At 43.8% G+C, this 13,685-nt stretch overlaps 1 pseudogene; it reads left to right on the top strand.

The window, feature by feature from the left end:
- Positions 1 to 13,685, top strand: part of LOC117464608 (uncharacterized) — a 42,989-nt pseudogene that overhangs the window by 19,929 nt on the left and 9,375 nt on the right.

Genomic DNA, 13,685 nt, shown 5'->3' with positions numbered 1-13,685 from the left:
GGTATTTTAGGCCACAACGAGTCAGAATGCATTCTCGGGTTTCATTAAAAACCTTACTTTACTTCTGTCACGTCCATTTTTAACTTGCATCAAGACATTCATATGTGTCCTAATACACTTGTGTCACTTTCTCTGTTGATTTGTTTTATAGGAAGAGACCTGCAAACACCCAGATAGACTTTATGATGAGGGGGAGAAGAGTATCATTGGAGATCAGCTGGATCAACATCAGTCTACAGCCACAATAGGACAACCACACACCTGTGACCAGTGTGAGAAGAGTTTCTGGAGTTCAGGGATATTGAAGCGCCACAAACGTACCCACAGTGGAGAGAGGCCTTTCACCTGTGATCGGTGTAGGAAGAGCTTTAGCTGGTCAGACCAATTGAAGATTCACCTGCGAACCCACACTGGAGAAAAACCCTACTCCTGTGACCAGTGTGAGAAGAGCTTTAGCCGGTCAGGCGATTTGAAGGTCCACCTGCGAACCCACACTGGAGAGAAGCCTTTCACCTGTGACCAGTGTGAGAAGAGCTTTAGCCGGTCAGGCCATTTGAAGATTCACCTGCAAACCCACACTGGAGAGAAGCCTTTCACCTGTGACCAGTGTGGGAAGAGCTTTAGCCGGTCAGACCAATTGAAGATTCACCTGCAAACCCACACTGAAAAAGCCTACTCCTGTGACCAGTGTGAGAAGAGCTTTAGCCGGTCAGGCGATTTGAAGGTCCACCTGCAAACCCACACTGGAGAGAAGCCTTTCACCTGTGATCGGTGTAGGAAGAGCTTTAGCCAGTCAGGCCATTGAAGATTCACCTGCAAACCCACACTGGAGAGAAGCCTTTCACCTGTGATCGGTGTAGGAAGAGCTTTAGCCAGTCAGGCCATTTGAAGATGCACCTGCGAACCCACACTGGAGAGAAGCCTTTCACCTGTGACCAGTGTGGGAAGAGCTTTAGCCAGTCAGACAAATTGAAGATTCACCTGCGAACCCACACTGAAGAGAAGCCTTTCACCTGTGACCAGTGTGAGAAGAGCTTTAGCCAGTCAGACAGATTGAAGATTCACCTGCGAACCCACACTGGAGAAAACCCTACTCCTGTGACCAGTGTGAGAAGAGCTTTAGCCGGTCAGGCGATTTGAAGGCACCTGCAAACCCACACTGGAGAGAAGCCTTTCACCTGTGATCGGTGTGAGAAGAGCTTTAGCCGGTCAGGCCATTTGAAGATTCACCTGCAAACCCACACTGGAGAGAAGCCTTTCACCTGTGACCAGTGTGGGAAGAGCTTTAGCCAGTCAGGTGATTTGAAGATGCACCTGCGAACCCACACTGGAGAGAAGCCTTTCACCTGTGACCAGTGTGGGAAGAGCTTTAGCCAGTCAGGTGATTTGAAGATGCACCTGCGAACCCACACTGGAGAGAAGCCTTTCCCCTGTGACCAGTGTGGGAAGAGCTTTAGCCAGTCAGGTGATTTGAAGATGCACCTGCGAACCCACACTGGAGAGAAGCCTTTCACCTGTGTCCAGTGTGAGAAGAGCTTTAGCCAGTCAGGCAATTTGAAGGTCCACCTGCAAACCCACACTGAAGAGAAGCCTTTCACCTGTGACCAGTGTGAGAAGAGCTTTAGCCAGTCAGGCACATTGAAGATTCACCTGCGAACCCACACTGAAGAGAAGCCTTTCACCTGTGACCAGTGTGAGAAGAGCTTTAGCCAGTCAGGCACATTGAAGATTCACCTGCGAACCCACACTGGAGAGAAGCCTTTCACCTGTGACCAGTGTAGGAAGAGCTTTAGCCAGTCAGGTGATTTGAAGATTCACCTGCGAACCCACACTGAGAGAAAAACCCTACTCTTGTGACCAGTGTGAGAAGAGTTACCAGGTTAAGCTGTTTGACGATTCACAAGCGAACCCACACTGGAGAAAAACCCTACTGCTGTGACCAGTGTGAGAAGAGCTTTAGCCAGTCAGGCAAATTGAAGATGCACCTGCGAACCCACACTGGAGAAAAACCCTACTGCTGTGACCAGTGTGAGAAGAGTTATACCAGGTTAAGTTTGACGATTCACAAGCGAACCCACACTGGAGAAAAAGCTTTCACCTGTGACCAGTGTGGAAGAGCTTTAGCCAGTCAGGTGATTTGAAGATGCACCTGCGAACCCACACTGGAGAAAAACCCTACTGCTGTGACCAGTGTGAGAAGAGTTATACCAGGTTAAGTGTTTGATGATTCACAAGCGAACCCACACTGGAGAAAAAGCTTTCACCTGTGACCAGTGTGAGAAGAGCTTTAGCCAGTCAGGCAATTTGAAGAATCACCTGCGAACCCACACTGGAGAAAAAGCTTTCACCTGTGACCAGTGTGAGAAGAGCTTTAGCCAGTCAGGCACATTGAAGATTCACCTGCGAACCCACACTGAGAGAAAAACCCTACTGCTGTGACCAGTGTGAGAAGAGTTATACCAGGTTAAGCTGTTTGACGATTCACAAGCGAACCCACACTGGAGAAAAGCTTTCACCTGTGACCAGTGTGAGAAGAGTTTCAGAGACTCAGACTCATTGAAGCGCCACCAGATACACCACTCCTTTGACCAGTGGAAGAAAGAGTTCAGGGACTCATATAGTGTGAAGCTCCACCAGCCTACCCGCACTGGAGAAAAACCTGACGTCTGTGCTCACTGTGAGAAGAGTTTCAGAGAACCAGACCACATGGGAGAAAACCTTCACTTGTGCACTGAGACTGTTCAGAAAGAGTGAGGTGGACTGTTTGACACAACTCGCTGTTAAAAGATGTTGTGTGGATTTAGAAAGTTGTTCAAATGTTCTCAATAATATTCAAATGCATGCACTTAAGTTGTCAACTTGTATTTTTTCCACAGCAAAAACACATACAAAGCTCCCTAAAGAACAAGGCACCACAGTAATAATGTTATAAATATGTGGTAATTTAACAACAAGCTAAAGCCTACTGATTTCTAAAAGTGTGCATATAGCCTTTTTAGTGTCATATAAGCTAGACAGAGCGTCGCTTTGAACCAAAACTATTACCGTTTGACTGTACTCATTCAGGCCATTTTACCATCAGAAAGAGGTTCTACAGGGGTCTATCCTTGGTCCATTCATGTTTACATTAGATGTTACATAACTTTTCCAGTAGCCACACTTTCTCCTTCGACCCCTTCTCTGTTGGGGAGGTTTGTAAGGCTCTAAAGGGCCTAGAGCCCAATAAATCAGCAGGCCCAGATGATCTACCCCCTTATTTCTTACGTCTAGCTGCAGATATTATAGCCGAACCAGTGTGTCATGTTTTTAATCTTTCTATAACAAACAATGTCATTCCAGATGTTTGGAAAACTGCAAATGTTCTCCCCTTATTGAAAGGTGGTGATCCCATGGTGATGAATAATTATAGACCCATTTCCAAGCTCTCTATTTTAGCTAAAGTACTTGAAAGGCTGGTGAATGATCAAATCAAAGAATATTTAAGCTTGAACAACATTCTATCTCCTCACATTGACAGACTGCACAGTGCTTTACCTGTCCGGGAGAGAGTAGGACATGAATGCTGCCACGCCAAAACATTTGCGTCACCACGCCAGGCTACAGCCACCACCAGGAGAAGCGGAAATGGGAGAGACCCTGTTTGGCACCTCAGTTTAAATAGCCAGTGCGTGCAATTGGTGCGCTGGAACCAGGGCCGTATCCAGGATTTCCTAAATACCAAGCTCCAAACATGCTAGGGGGCTTCAGGGATATACCCCCCGGAGATTTTTTGGATTTTCATGATCTAGTTAGGTGCTTTTTAAGTCCTGTGGGGGGGGGGGGGGGTCACAAACTGGATAATATCGATTTCAAACCATGTCAGTGGGCTGCAGCATAAATTATTTTGAATCAGTTGATTGTTACTATTAAAGATCTGGACATGCAGAAGAGGCTAAAATGAACACAAAATATTGTCAACATTCATTTTCCATGTCTCTCTCCTTTCCATAACCTGCACCCTCTCTTCCATCTTCTTTACTCTCTCTGTCTTCTTCTTGTTCTTTACTCTCTCTGTCCTCTACTCTTTCTCTTTCTCTTTGTTCAATATCTCCCTCATTGTTCACTTTTTGCTCCTCCTCACTTGTCGCTCCTGCCAGTGAATTAAAAGCAATTCAGCAATTTAGTTCATTTCACTTGTTGTTTGCATTTTTTTTAAATTTAAATCTGTTTTGTTTGAATCTCAAAAGAGAACAAAGATGTAAGCAAATTGTGTTTTATACAATTGTATGTTATTATGACATCCTAACTTCAATAGATGTATGTTGTTTTAAAATGATGCCTATTGTCTATATTGTAAATTTCATTTCATTTAATTTCAAACCTTTATTATACAGATAAATCCCATTGAGATCATTGATCTCTTTTTCAAGGGAGACCTGCTCAAGTAGTTCCACATGAAACATAAACACATAAACAGAACAACAAAAGGACATCATACAGCATCATTACATAATTATCCACATAAACAGGTACCAATAGCTTCCGATTGACTAGCATCCAACCGAGCTTTACAAATATTTAGTGGCACCAGATTGTTCAGTTTCCATTTAATTTGCAAACTGTTCCAAGACAGAGGAGCTGCGCATCTAAAAGCTGTCTTCCCTAAGACAGTCCTAGCAGTTGGCACATTTAATAAAACTACAGCATTCGATCTCAGGCAGTAGCCACTTACAATTTCCGGTGAGATCAGGGAGCAGATATAAGATGGAAGTTTCCCTAACATGGCTTTGTATATAAAAATGTACCAGTGACTGAGCCTCCGTACAGTTAGTGAAAGCAAACCAGCCCTTGCATACAGGGTACAGTGATGGGTTAATGCTTTACAGTTTGTAACAAATCTTAGTGCACTGTGATTACGCAGCATCTAACTTGACCAGGCAATTGGCAGGTGCATTCATATACATCAAATCACCATAGTCCAGCACAGGTAAAAAGGTGATTCACAAGCGAACCCACACTGGAGAAAAACCCTACTGCTGTGACCAGTGTGAGAAGAGCTTTAGCCAGTCAGGCAAATTGAAGATGCACCTGCGAACCCACACTGGAGAAAAACCCTACTGCTGTGACCAGTGTGAGAAGAGTTATACCAGGTTAAGCTGTTTGACGATTCACAAGCGAACCCACACTGGAGAAAAATCTTTCACCTGTGACCAGTGTGGGAGAGCTTTAGCCAGTCAGGTGATTTGAAGATGCACCTGCGAACCCACACTGGAGAAAAACCCTACTGCTGTGACCAGTGTGAGAAGAGTTATACCAGGTTAAGCTGTTTGAAGATTCACAAGCGAACACACACGGGAGAAAATCTTTTCACCTGTGACCAGTGTGAGAAGAGCTATAGCCAGTCAGGCAATTTGAAGATTCACAAGCGAACCCACACTGGAGAAAAATTTCACCTGTGACCAGTGTGAGAAGAGCTTTAGCCAGTCAGGCAAATTGAAGATGCACCTGCGAACCCACACTGGAGAAAAACCCTACTGCTGTGACCAGTGTGAGAAGAGTTATACCAGGTTAAGCTGTTTGACGATTCACAAGCGAACCCCACTGGAGAAAAAGCTTTCACCTGTGACCAGTGTGAGAAGAGCTTTAGCCGGTCAGGCGATTTGAAGATCCACCTGCGAACCCACTGGACTGGAGAGAAGCCTTTCACCTGTGACCAGTGTGGGAAGAGCTTTAGCCGGTCAGGCGATTTGAAGGTCCACCTGCGAACCCACACTGGAGAGAAGCCTTTCACCTGTGACCAGTGTGAGAAGAGCTTTAGCCAGTCAGGCACATTGAAGATTCACGTGCGAACCCACACTGGAGAAAAACCCTACTGCTGTGACCAGTGTGAGAAGAGTTATACCAGGTTAAGCTGTTTGATGATTCACAAGCGAACCCACACTGGAGAAAAAGCTTTCACCTGTGACCAGTGTGAGAAGAGCTTTAGCCAGTCAGGCAATTTGAAGAATCACCTGCGAACCCACACTAGAGAAAAGCTTTCACCTGTGACCAGTGTGAGAAGAGCTTTAGCCAGTCAGGCACATTGAAGATTCACCTGCGAACCCACACTGGAGAAAAACCCTACTGCTGTGACCAGTGTGAGAAGAGTTATACCAGGTTAAGCTGTTTGACGATTCACAAGCGAACCCACACTGGAGAAAAAGCTTTCATCTGTGACCAGTGTGAGAAGAGTTTCAGAGACTCAGACTCATTGAAGCGCCACCAGATACACCACTCCTTTGACCAGTGGAAGAAAGAGTTCAGGGACTCATATAGTGTGAAGCTCCACCAGCCTACCCGCACTGGAGAAAAACCTGACGTCTGTGCTCACTGTGAGAAGAGTTTCAGAGAACCAGACCACATGGGAGAAAACCTTCACTTGTGCACTGAGACTGTTCAGAAAGAGTGAGGTGGACTGTTTGACACAACTCGCTGTTAAAAGATGTTGTGTGGATTTAGAAAGTTGTTCAAATGTTCTCAATAATATTCAAATGCATGCACTTAAGTTGTCAACTTGTATTTTTTTCCACAGCAAAAACACACACAAAGCTCCCTAAAGAACAAGGCACCACAGTAATAATGTTATAAATATGTGGTAATTTAACAACAAGCTAAAGCCTACTGATTTCTAAAAGTGTGCATATAGCCTTTTTAGTGTCATATAAGCTAGACAGAGCGTCGCTTTGAACCATAAACTATTACCGTTGCTGACTGTACTCATTCAGGCCATTTTACCATCAGAAAGAGGTTCTACAGGGGTCTATCCTTGGTCCATTCATGTTTACATTAGATGTTACATAACTTTTTCCAGTAGCCACACTTTCTCCTTCGACCCCTTCTCTGTTGGGGAGGTTTGTAAGGCTCTAAAGGGCCTAGAGCCCAATAAATCAGCAGGCCCAGATGATCTACCCCCTTATTTCTTACGTCTAGCTGCAGATATTATAGCCGAACCAGTGTGTCATGTTTTTAATCTTTCTATAACAAACAATGTCATTCCAGATGTTTGGAAAACTGCAAATGTTCTCCCCTTATTGAAAGGTGGTGATCCCATGGTGATGAATAATTATAGACCCATTTCCAAGCTCTCTATTTTAGCTAAAGTACTTGAAAGGCTGGTGAATGATCAAATCAAAGAATATTTAAGCTTGAACAACATTCTATCTCCTCACATTGACAGACTGCACAGTGCTTTACCTGTCCGGGAGAGAGTAGGACATGAATGCTGCCACGCCAAAACATTTGCGTCACCACGCCAGGCTACAGCCACCACCAGGAGAAGCGGAAATGGGAGAGACCCTGTTTGGCACCTCAGTTTAAATAGCCAGTGCGTGCAATTGGTGCGCTGGAACCAGGGCCGTATCCAGGATTTCCTAAATACCAAGCTCCAAACATGCTAGGGGGCTTCAGGGATATACCCCCCGGAGATTTTTTGGATTTTCATGATCTAGTTAGGTGCTTTTAAGTCCTGTGGGGGGGGGGGGGGGGGGGGGGTCACAAACTGGATAATATCGATTTCAAACCATGTCAGTGGGCTGCAGCATAAATTATTTTGAATCAGTTGATTGTTACTATTAAAGATCTGGACATGCAGAAGAGGCTAAAATGAACACAAAATATTGTCAACATTCATTTTCCATGTCTCTCTCCTTTCCATAACCTGCACCCTCTCTTCCATCTTCTTTACTCTCTCTGTCTTCTTGTTCTTTACTCTCTCTGTCCTCTACTTTCTCTTTCTCTTTGTTCAATATCTCCCTCATTGTTCACTTTTTGCTCCTCCTCACTTGTCGCTCCTGCCAGTGAATTAAAAGCAATTCAGCAATTTAGTTCATTTCACTTGTTTGTTTGCATTTTTTTTTAAATTTAAATCTGTTTTGTTTGAATCTCAAAAGAGAACAAAGATGTAAGCAAATTGTGTTTTATACAATTGTATGTTATTATGACATCCTAACTTCAATAGATGTATGTTGTTTTAAAATGATGCCTATTGTCTATATTGTAAATTTCATTTCATTTAATTTCAAACCTTTATTTATACAGATAAATCCCATTGAGATCATTGATCTCTTTTTCAAGGGAGACCTGCTCAAGTAGTTCCACATGAAACATAAACACATAAACAGAACAACAAAAGGACATCATACAGCATCATTTACATAATTATCCACATAAACAGGTACCAATAGCTTCCGATTGACTAGCATCCAACCGAGCTTTACAAATATTTAGTGGCACCAGATTGTTCAGTTTCCATTTAATTTGCAAACTGTTCCAAGACAGAGGAGCTGCGCATCTAAAAGCTGTCTTCCCTAAGACAGTCCTAGCAGTTGGCACATTTAATAAAACTACAGCATTCGATCTCAGGCAGTAGCCACTTACAATTTCCGGTGAGATCAGGGAGCAGATATAAGATGGAAGTTTCCCTAACATGGCTTTGTATATAAAAATGTACCAGTGACTGAGCCTCCGTACAGTTAGTGAAAGCAAACCAGCCCTTGCATACAGGGTACAGTGATGGGTTAATGCTTTACAGTTTGTAACAAATCTTAGTGCACTGTGATACAGCATCTAACTTGACCAGGCAATTGGCAGGTGCATTCATATACATCAAATCACCATAGTCCAGCACAGGTAAAAAGGTGATTCACAAGCGAACCCACACTGGAGAAAAACCCTACTGCTGTGACCAGTGTGAGAAGAGCTTTAGCCAGTCAGGCAAATTGAAGATGCACCTGCGAACCCACACTGGAGAAAAACCCTACTGCTGTGACCAGTGTGAGAAGAGTTATACCAGGTTAAGCTGTTTGACGATTCACAAGCGAACCCACACTGGAGAAAAATCTTTCACCTGTGACCAGTGTGGGAAGAGCTTTAGCCAGTCAGGTGATTTGAAGATGCACCTGCGAACCCACACTGGAGAAAAACCCTACTGCTGTGACCAGTGTGAGAAGAGTTATACCAGGTTAAGCTGTTTGATGATTCACAAGCGAACCCACACTGGAGAAAAAGCTTTCACCTGTGACCAGTGTGAGAAGAGCTTTAGCCAGTCAGGCAATTTGAAGAATCACCTGCGAACCCACACTGGAGAAAAAGCTTTCACCTGTGACCAGTGTGAGAAGAGCTTTAGCCAGTCAGGCACATTGAAGATTCACCTGCGAACCCACACTGGAGAAAAACCCTACTGCTGTGACCAGTGTGAGAAGAGTTATACCAGGTTAAGCTGTTTGACGATTCACAAGCGAACCCACACTGAGAAAAAGCTTTCACCTGTGACCAGTGTGAGAAGAGTTTCAGAGACTCAGACTCATTGAAGCGCCACCAGATACACCACTCCTTTGACCAGTGGAAGAAAGAGTTCAGGGACTCATATAGTGTGAAGCTCCACCAGCCTACCCGCACTGGAGAAAAACCTGACGTCTGTGCTCACTGTGAGAAGAGTTTCAGAGAACCAGACCACATGGGAGAAAACCTTCACTTGTGCACTGAGACTGTTCAGAAAGAGTGAGGTGGACTGTTTGACACAACTCGCTGTTAAAAGATGTTGTGTGGATTTAGAAAGTTGTTCAAATGTTCTCAATAATATTCAAATGCATGCACTTAAGTTGTCAACTTGTATTTTTTTCCACAGCACAAAAACACACACAAAGCTCCTAAAGAACAAGGCACCACAGTAATAATGTTATAAATATGTGGTAATTTAACAACAAGCTAAAGCCTACTGATTTCTAAAAGTGTGCATATATATTCATATACATCAAATCACCATAGTCCAGCACAGGTAAAAAGGTCACAGTGACTAGCCTTTTCCTGGCCTCAAGCGAGAAACAGGACTTGTTTCTGTAAAAGAAACCTAGCCTAACCCTCAGCTTTTTAAGCAGGTTATTGACATGACGTTTAAAAGAGAGACAATCAACAAGCCAGATACCAAGGTATTTGCAACAGGCAACAACTTCAAGTTTTGTTCCTTGCGTAGTTACAATATCTAAAACAGGCTCTGGTGTCTTTTTTGCATTTGAAAAGAGCATAACCTTGGTTTTATCCACATTTAAAAGAAGCTTTAATTCAGAGAGCTGAGTCTGAATAGTGTTAAAAACAGCCTGTAATTTAACACGGACTGAGGCTGGGAAAAGGAGTCTTTTTTATTATGGTCCTTGGTCTTGGAATGATCTTCAATCACGCCTCAAACTGAGGGTACTTGTCTCAATAGCTTGTTTTAGATTGAAGTTGTCTGAAGTCCTTACCACCAGCTGCTCTTGCAGTAATAAGTAGTGTACCTTTCTTACTGCTTTTTTGTCTTTTGTTTTCTTAGTTATGTTCTCTGTATTTTATATGTTTGTGTTATGTGTAACGTTGCTGCCTTCTTGGCCAGGTCAGCATTGCAAATGAGATTCTATCTCAATGCTTTTATCTGATTAAATAAAATAAACAACAGCCTCTTTAATGGAGGGACCTGCACAATACATTACAGTATCATCCGCATAAAAATGTAAAGTAGCTTCATCCACATTATCACCTACGCTGTTAATATATATGGAGAATAAAAGTGGTCCTAAAACAGAACCTTGTGGTACACCATTAGAAATGTTTAACCACTCAGAAGACAGTCCATCAAAATGAACACATTGGGACCTTTCAGAGAGGTAGTTCACAAACCACCCCACTGCATTGCTGGACATGCCAATACTGGTTAGCCTCTGCTTTAAGATGCGATGATCAACGGTGTCAAACGCTTTGGAAAGGTCAATAAACAGAGCTGCACAACTCTGCTTATTATCTAAAATACTAGTAATGTTATTTACCACTTTCATCGTGGCAGTGATGGTGCTGTGTTGCTTTCTGAAGCCTGACTGATGTTTAGACAGGATGTCATTTGTACATAAAAACTCCTTTACCTGTTCACTCACTAGGCGTTCAAGAACCTTAGCCAGAACTGACAATTTAGAGATTGGCCTATAGTTATTTAAAATAGTTGCCTCCCCTCCTTTCAGTAAAGGCAAGACATAAGCAGACTTCCATACTTTTGGAATTGTATTTGTGCTGAGGGAGAGGTTAAAAAGCGAAGTAAGAGGTGGATCAATAAAATCTGCAGCTATCTTTAAAAAGAAAGGTTCTACGTTGTCCGGGCCAGCCGGTTTCCTAGGATCTAGCTTAGATAAGGCTTCATGAACAACATCAACAGTAAAAGGGGTAAAACTGAAAGGGTTTTCCAGACCACGTTGTTCAGAGTCACAGACTGTGGTGTTTACAGAAGCAGAGTTCGCCCTTGAGCCTGGACCCCACACATATCAGTGAGAGTTTGTTGCGTTTTGTACACACACATCCTTATCAGGAGACGGGGGAGATGGTGCGGGGGTAAAGGACATGCTGCCAGGGGGGGGAGGTGGTTGACGTAGGCGCGGTGATGAAGACGGGGAGATGGTGCGCGTCTCTGTGGTGATTTTGGTGGGCGTCGTTGAGGAGCGGGGGTAAAGGACATGCTGCCAGCCCTGCGTATCGCCTTAGTTTGGTCTTTGTAATCCAGGAAGGAATCGGTGCCAACACTCTGTATCTCCTTCATGTGTTCAACGATCTCCAGGAGGGTGGGCGAGGGCGAAAGGGTGAACGGAGTATCCTCAAAGGCGTTGATAGGGGGGGGGGGGGGGGGTGGGGGGTGATGGGCAGTGGAGACTCCATGTGTCTCATAGGTCTCCCATAATCAGAACATTCCTCAGGCAGGTGCAGTGATAATTCTTCAGGGTTTTCTGCGCGATGTCTTGTGTCTTTCTCCTGTTTTGATTCCTCTTGCCGCTTGTCCTTGGCAGAGGGAACAGATTGATGACGCAGCCAGTTGAATATGTTAGAGATAAACAATTTCACTCCTGGCTTGTTCAGACAAACTCCATTTGCCTTGAAAAGATGTCTGCGATCCCAGAAAAAGTTAAAATTGTCAATAAAATGGACAGAATGGTCAATACATGCAGTTGAAAGCCAGGTGTTCAGTGCAAACAATCTGCTGAATCTCTCCACTCCTCTACTGACTGGCGGTAGAGGGCCACTGATGAACACCTCTGCATTTAGAGCTGGCAGTTTCCAACAAACATTTAAAGTCTTCTTTCAGCACTTCTGACTCTTGTTTCACAACATCATTTGTTCCAATGTGCAGTACCACATTCTTCACAGTCGGATGTTCAGCCCCAATATGCAGGATCTTCTCAGCCAAGTCAGAGACCACATCCTTGGGAAAACAGAGTACTTTGGTGTTGTTCTTATCACACAGACCTTTTACATCTGTTACAGCAGAGTCACCCACAATCAGAGTTTCAGGCCCAGTCGTTAGCTTCCCCTCTAGCCTTTTACTTTTGGAGTAGCTATTGGTCCTTACCCTGCTGTGTGAAGAGGACAGGTTATCCAGGTCATCAGAAAGGGATCTCCGGTTCTTGGTCAGCGGAGCGTATCTGTTCTGGATTGGCACACTTGGTGGTTTAGGAGGGTTGTTTGTAATTCTCCCTTTAGCAGCTGTCCACTGCTGTTTAGGGGTTGAAGAGGCGCTCTTCCTGGGTGATAACAATGCAGGCCAGCTGGTCGCATCACATATTTCGCTGGGCTCTGCCTGTTATCCGTCCTCCCAAATCCCATGGAAATGATTTACTCTTCGGCCTTGCACCCGGAGAGTTCCAGGGAGGACTACCACTTGTAGATTTATTACCCGGTACACAGCCCTCCTGTTCCTTGGAATCCTTGTAGCTGCTAACTAGATGTGAGTTAGCATACCCTTCTCCATTATTTTGCAACACTGGTAAAGTAGTGTCATTCCCACGACATAGTCCATTCACTTCCACGTTAACTTCCAACCATTGCATTTTCATTTCCAACACAGCTATCTTCTGTATAAGTTTGTGGAAGTAATCTGTAGAGAACGGAGGCATTTTGCTACCAACTAGCTTAAGCAAAATAGCATGCAGTAGCCTACCAGGCTTTAGCTGTTGCTAGGCCACGCTACTGTAAGACTGAGGTCGTCGTAAAAATGTTGAAATATGGCTGAAACCCTCCGTCTATTTACGAAGATGAACTGTCCCAGTGATAAATTAATGTCCAGGAGCCACTGCTCGAAGTTGTCAGAGAATAAGAATAGGAAAATCAGCATAAAAAGTAAGCAGAGGCAGGAGCAAGCAGAAAAGCGTCTGCACTGTAAGAAAGATAAGTGCCTACTGTAGTTGGCTAATAAGTAATATGGTAATCTCTGTTATTGCAGATGGCTGAACTTCAGGTTGTTGATAACACAAGCAGCAGAATGACTTCATCAGCAGAGGTAAGTTACTTTAACTTTTTTAAGTGAAAATCCTGGTTAAATAATTATTCATATTTGAGTGAAAACAATGACATTCTGTTTAAAGTTTAGCAGTCTAGAGTCCTGTTGATTTAAGTTTTCAGAATTGTTTAAACAATTATTTGAGTCTAAACAATGAAGAATTAAAAAAGCATTCGTTATACTGAGTGAATCATATTGGTTGCTAGGAAACATCTGGCAAAATCAAGCGGCAAACTCTGGGGAAGAGCCGGGAAGCCAATACGGAAGTGCCACACACTGCATTCATATATTGGCCGATAGGCGATGGCTGCAGAAAGGAGCAATTTCCATAGACCCCCATGTTAAAATGCCCAACTTTACAGCAGAAAAACATGTTTCTACC

The sequence above is a fragment of the Pseudochaenichthys georgianus genome, chromosome 19 (assembly GCF_902827115.2).
Source record: "Pseudochaenichthys georgianus chromosome 19, fPseGeo1.2, whole genome shotgun sequence".
Lineage (NCBI taxonomy): Eukaryota > Metazoa > Chordata > Actinopteri > Perciformes > Channichthyidae > Pseudochaenichthys > Pseudochaenichthys georgianus.
Note: the sequence above shows the minus strand (reverse complement) of the source record. Positions and strands in the feature narration are given on the sequence as shown.